Genomic DNA, 7,399 nt, shown 5'->3' with positions numbered 1-7,399 from the left:
GTCGAGCGCCTTATCCACCTGGCCATGCCGGGCCTCTAATGTATAGGACTGTGTGTGTGTGTGTTTGTCATGTTACATTTATGAGTATGCTATTATATTAAGAGTTAAACACAAAAACCGACGTTTTTTAGCACGATGAAATATTTATTACTTACAGACGACCACCTTCGGTAACACTGTGTGATCTAGTCGGCTATAAGTAGCAATACATATTTTACCTTTAATTGTACCATAAAACGTTGTTGTTTGTTTTTTCTCCCTTAATATAGTAGTACAGTGTGCCTGAAAAAAGATTATAATATGTTATTTGTCTAGAAAATAAGTGTAGTATATATTGATTAAATACTTTGTATTTTTCCTTGAAAATAAAATAAACGCTTGTAAGTCCAGAATCTCCACGACAAGCGCATCCTGAATTCTGTGTGCACCATCCTGTAATAACGGAAAACTGCCGAGTTTACGTCTTGGAAAAGCTCTTTCTGGCGTAGTTATGTCCTTGTTTAAACTGTCTAGAAGATATAGTCTTTAATATAAAAATAACTAATATTTGCTGCTTTACAGACAAAATTCTGTGCGACGAAATTGCCAGAACGTTAGGCTTAAATCATTAACTGAAAGAAAAATGTATGAGAATTTAAATAGCTAGGACTGTGAGAAGAAAATAAAACGATTTTCCATACTTTTTTTTTCTAATCTTGTCGTAACAATAAAGAAATTTTCCCAGTAACAACAACGTTATAAATCATATATATATGTTTTTTTAAATAAAAAATGTAGTTTAAGTGTGCTAAAAATATGGACAGAACTAGGACAGAAAACATTGTTCATGCTAATTTCATTTAGTAATCTACAAGTACAGCAAGTATTTTAAATCTGACCTAGATATAAAAATAGATCAACGATAATGGATCTCGGCAAAACAGTTAGGTGATCTGAGAATACGAAGGGTTAAACCCTGTGATGTAACGACAAAATTAACGCTGAGAGTAAAAAAAAGAGATAAAATACAACAAACTTTCCCTGTTTAGTTAATGTTTGTAAGATTTTATCCCATAATGTCATCATAAGGACAGAATAGTAGTAAAAAAAACAACAACTAGACAACAGGTTGTCCTTCTGTTACAAGGTGCCAGAATTCTACTCGCCAAGAGTTCTGTGATGTTTGGGTGCAATGCACCACCAATAGCTTTGGGGGGGGGGGGATTTCTGCAGTAGATGTAAAAAGGAAATCTTTGTAAATTTTGGATGCTAACCAATTACTTTGGGATTACAGGATGCATTGTTTTCATTAGTCATTTTATTTATTCATCCCGAGCTTCTTGTGACAGTCGATTGCAGTTTTTGTTTTGTATTATCAGACTGTTTGATTGGTTGGTTCGTTCGTAATTTCCGCGCAACGCTACACGTAGGACTATCTGCGCAGAATCGTTTCTTACTTTTAAATGACAGATGAGAGAGAAAGCAGCTAGGAAACGGTACTCGCAACCAGTTCGTGGGTTACTTTTGTCTGACATAATATTGTACTTGGACTGTCTTTCTTATAGCGCACCTGAGACTGCTATTGCGCTCGACTTACAATCTCTGGGTCGCGGGATCGAAACCCATCACCGAACATACTTGCCCCTTTTCAATATTCGGCCTTGGAGTTCTTATAATGCGACGGTCAATCCCACTGTTCGTTGGTGAAGAGTAACCCAAGGGTTTCCTTCCCTCCGGGCGAGCGCAGATAGCTCTCGAGTAGCTTTAGCCACGCCCGACACCTGTAAGAGTTAAAATCTTTATTAACACGTTATGTGTAATTTGATCCAGTGTAATTAAGTTCCCAATAAAGGGTGTTATACAATAGTAATACAAATATTTTGAGTTTTTGTATAAGACTGTAGCCACATTCTCCGAAAATGGTATTATCAAATGCAAATTAAGAGAGTGCTTTTCTGTTAATGCTTCTTGTATCCAATTCTGTTATCTTTAATTCAATTAGATTTGCCTTGTATTTCCCAGTTTTGGGTGTCGGGTTGGCTTTGAACATGTTTCGAATTTTCGAAAGTACCTATTTCAAATGTATGATTTATTATGATCCTTAGAATTCGGTAATATTCGTAATTTATAATTTTTTCAGCTATACATTTCATTAGGTTTTGTCGAACTGATGACATACAGATTTATATCATTTGGTGTAGAAGACGAGACATTTTTCTGCCTTTGTCTATAGCGTTGATTACTCGTGCATTTAAACTTCCGTATATTTCACCTTAAATTTTATGGAGCGTTTATATACCTGCATACAATGAAAAGAGACTATATTCTATAATTAAATATGATTAATGTTTGCTAGAAATGCCTACATACTTAGAGATGTAAGAGGTTTTCAATCTGTTGCAAGGTACTAAAATAGCATGTTGAACGTAATTGAAACTGGGATGAAACTTTTTCAGCCGCGGCATAAAGGCTCCTAGAATGGCTCAGAGGTTTGTTTTTTTCAGCCGCGGCATAGAGGCTCCTAGAACGGCTCGGATGTTTTTTTTGTTTTTTTTTTCTCAAATACAAACTTTTAGCTCATAGCTCCTTTATCTCTTGACCAATTTGAGATCTAATTACTGTTTTGAACTGAGAAGATCGGACCCTTTCAATTGAATATTTAATCGTGCCAAGGTCTCTTGGATTAATTTACTCTAATCCTACCTAAAATAATTTCAATTTTAGGGTGGCCTGGTAGAGATCCTGATGAGTAATAAAATCGAATCGGGTATACGCGCGCTCCACGTCTGGTATTGCTAAAGGCATAAATATAGATCGTAAAAAGGAAAAAAGGACTCTCAGATTTATTTAATCTAATCCTGCCTAAAAGAATTTTAAGTGCCGCGACTATTGAGGATCCCCATCTTGTTTTTCTACGTAGGAAAGCTTCCACTACACTATGAAATCAACTTTTAATTCGTGTGTGTAGCATTTGCAACGTATATATTTACCTAATGCGCTCTGTCGGAGTTATTGACTAGCATTTGGTACGAAAGATCACTCCACTCAGTGATCAAAGTTTTTTCAAGATTCTCTTGGTTGCTTTACTAGTCATTTGCGTGATAAAACATAGCGACTTTGTTAAACAAATATATGGTTCTAACAGTTTTTATTGTTATAATTATTAACCTTTCAAACATTTTTGTAAGGAATTCTTTCCACTCTTAGGAGGAGAAACCCAATCCACGTCTGAAAAAGTTCTACCTTCCTCTCTCTTCCGAAGGAAAGGAAACCTAATCCACCTTTAAAAATAAGTTCTATTTTCTCCTCTCCTCCGAAGGAAGGGAAACTTAACCCACTTTTAAAAACAAGTTCTTCCTTCCTCTATCTTCCGAAGGAAATGAAACCTAATCCACCTTTAAAAAGTTCTACCATCCTCTCTCCTCTGAAGGAAAGGAAATTTAACCCACCTTTAAAAAGTTCTACCTTCCAAAGCGATCGAGTTATCAGTTCTCTATTTGAGAGTTAAATATTATTTTTATTCAATCTTTTTTTTTTTACATGAGTGTTCAAATGATTATACATTTTGTGCCATTAGCCCTGTGAGATTACAAGCTCAACATGTTTATCATTATTTCTTGACATGTGAAAGAGAATATCTTCAACACACTAAACACTGATTTTCTAGGAAAATGATAAACAAAGTAATGGTAAGGTGCATCGTTTCATTTTAACTTTGTAATAACAGAGTTAGTTGTAATCCTTTAAAAATGTTATTAGTAATTTTATGGTAACGTTATAAGAAGTTTGTCAAATAACACCATTTTCAAAATTGTCAACACGTTAAAATACAAGCTTAGAAATATTATTTTCAAAAAATCGTACAGAGCTTTTAAAAGACTTTTGATGGAAAAACTCACGTAATATTTCTATGAACACGTTCCGCCTTTTCAGTTGTAAGCACGTTTTATAAAAGACAGCAATTCGCGCTATTCGATTCAGTGTAGTCGTGTGAGCGGCGGGTACTGCTAACTAGTTGCTCGAATCTGATCTGCAGCTCTTAATTAGGGACAACTTACCTAAACCTTGTAGTCCCTGATTTGGCCATTTAGACCACGTATTGCATAAGGTGCCGCTCGGGTTGAAAGTAGCAAAAACGTTTTCAAGTTTACACTGTCCAATTTCAACCATAGTTTTTAAACATTTTCCGATGTTCTTCAGCGTTCATTCTTTTATTAGTCATAGTTTATCAATGTACGCTTTCATGTGTATCAAATTCTCGCTGCCTTATTTTCTGAAATGTATGGGATTGAAGATTCTAAAGAATCGCTTTGTCAAATCTTTGGAAATTTATGTCGGTTTTGGTCAAGTGATTCCATATTAATCTTGACGTTACTTGATATAGGAAAAATTAGTAAAATATTTCAAGATTTTTTTTTCCATACATTTCACTCCCCACCCTTGAGGCTCATTGGTAAATTTGGTGGCTAATAACGCTATAATTCGGGATTTTATCCCTGCATCGGGCACAGTGCAAATAGGCCGTTGTAGAGTTTTGTGCTTAATTAAAAACAAACCATATATTCAGATTAAATATTCAAATCACTAATTGCTATAGTTTCTAATTTTAGTCCCCTGGTGGGACAGTGGTAAATCTACGGACTTTCAAGGATAAGGTCCGGGGTTTGATTCCCCGCGGTGGACACGGTAAATAGCCCAATGTGGCTTTGCTATAAAACAAACAAAAAATAATAATAGTTAATTACTAAGAACTTCAGATCACAAGTAAGTTGTATGGATCACAAGAAGAAAAACAACTTGTAAATTAATGAAGCAAGTTCTGACTAGAAATATTTAATGTCGGAAAAAAGACTAAAACACATGGTGACTGGAATAGATTGAAACATCAATTGCTGTTCGTGATATGTTGAACCAAAATGTAAATAATATTTCACGATGTTCGGCGTCCTCATTGCATATATATATATATATATATGACATTTACAATGCGAAATAATCTTCATAGTTTTAAAAATAAATTAATCGGGCAATAATTCAAAGTTATTTTACATATAGTAACCAATAATATTAGTAGAACTAACTATAATGAAGAATGTTGTAGGTCGGTACTCATAAACCACATAAGGCCACCAGTCGTATATTAGTAGAACTAAGTATAATAAAGAATGTTGTAGGTCGGTACTCATAAACCACATAAGGCCACCTGTCGTATATTAGTAGAACTAACTATAATAAAGAATGTTGTAGGTCGGTACTCATGAACCACACCAGGCCACCAGTCGTATATTAGTAGAACTAACTATAATAAAGAATGTTGTAGATCGGTACTCATAAACCACACAAGGCCACCAGTCGTATATTAGTAGAACTAACTATAATGAAGAATGTTGTAGGTCGGTACTCATAAACCACATAAGGCCACCTGTCGTATATTAGTAGAACTAACTATAATGAAGAATGTTGTAGGTCGGTACTCATAAACCACACAAGGCCACCAGTCGTTTGCTCCTCAGCTTGCCAATATACAATACGTTAATAAACTCGTATAATTACAGTACTGTACGTTCAATGTCGCATTCGGTGGAAGCGTACAGAAGACCTGAATTTTCGATATGATGAGATAAAAAAGAACTAAAAATACATAAATTACAATGTGACATACTGTAAAAATCCTGAGAAAATTGAAAACAAACCTACCTCAGGAGTAATGGATTAATGTCTATCGGCTATAAATAAAAAATAATTGATTTGCAAATCGATTTTTTTATTATGCTACGAAAATAAGCTAATGAAATTTTTTAGCTCCAACGCTTCTGGTATTTGACTGTCTAATAGTTATCACTCATTGTGTAAAAAATTTTATTTTTTTGGCAACAAGATATTGAATTCCATATTCTTTTACTATCAACAAGAATTGAATTTATTATTTCGTGACTCAATGTTGAATGACATTACAGCGGTTAATTTACTTTCCTCCTTCGTTGTCTAAGCAGAGTATTCCAATATCTGTTCATTGTTTGTTTGTTGAATTTCGCGCAAAGCTACACGAGGGCTATCTGCGCTAGCCGTCCATAATTTAGCAGTGTAAGACTAGAGGGAAGGCAACTAGTCATCACCACCCACCGCCAACTCTTGGGCTACTCTTTTACCAACGATTAGTGGGATTGACCGTCACATTATAACGCCCCATGGCTGAAAGGGCGAGCATGTTTGGTGTGACGGGGATTCGAACCCGCGACCAACATATTGCGAGTCGAGTGCCGTAACCACTTTGCCATGCTGGGCCATATCTGTTCATAAGATAGAGGAACCTTTTTAGAATTCGGAACAATTACACTAACAATGTATATTTCTTTTCAATAAAAATTGTGCCCCCCCCCCCAGTGGCACAACGGTATGTATGCGAACTTACAACGCTAGAATCCGGGTTTCGATACCCGTGATGTGCAGATCACAAATAGCCCTTGTGTAGCTTTGTGCATAGTTAAAAAACAAAGAAACAAACAATAAAAATTGTGTGTTTTTAAATTTTGACTTAAGCAACATTTTGTCTAACAATGTATATTTCTTTTAAATAAAGTCTGTGTATTATGTAAATAATAATTAATAATATTCCATAGTAACTTGCCATTATGGTTTGTATGTTAAATAATAATATTCACTTTGCAAACCAGAAGACGGTAATCTTTACAAAAGGCTTAAGCCACAGGGCAGTTAATTTACGTAGAAAACACGTTGTAGGCTTTATTTTTTGCTCAATATTACAGATTGTAATATAGCGAAAAGCTGTAAAAAAAAATTCTGTTGGTTTTAATAACTTTCGGATGTATATAAGGTGAATAAAATATGTATCTATTGATTACTGTGTATTTACAAAGCAATAAAAATGTTCATTACACACAAAATAAATCATTTTTCTATTTGCTTCGAAGGTTAGAAAATTATAGAATTCTGGAAGTAAGATTGATAATTAGTAACAAAAATGTATTTTTTGTGGATCTGATAAGTATTTGAAGGTCTTTAAAAATGCTTTTATTATTTTGAAATAAACCGTTACGTTAAAATTTACAAATTCATATTTGAGAGCAATTGGTACTTACTTTATTTATTTTTTGAAACTAAATATCTGTGTGTGTGTTCAAAATTGGAACATAAACTGTTGGTCATAAATGACATTAATACAAGAACTTGCCAGATATTTCGAAGTTGTATTTGGAGTTACCGAAACATTACGATACGAACACGTCAGCATCCGTCCCTTAACTGTTTTAATTATTGTGCATTTCCTTTTGTTTGTTTTTAAGACTTCAGTCAAAGTGAAATGATGTAAAATAATCCCATTGTCAGTATGGAGGGTCATCGTTTGATGATTTTCGGGAATTGTCTAAAACTCCAGCAGGTGTATGTATATATATATATA

The sequence above is a fragment of the Limulus polyphemus genome, unplaced genomic scaffold (assembly GCF_000517525.1).
Source record: "Limulus polyphemus unplaced genomic scaffold, Limulus_polyphemus-2.1.2 Scaffold2070, whole genome shotgun sequence".
Lineage (NCBI taxonomy): Eukaryota > Metazoa > Arthropoda > Merostomata > Xiphosura > Limulidae > Limulus > Limulus polyphemus.
This window is presented reverse-complemented; position numbering follows the sequence as displayed.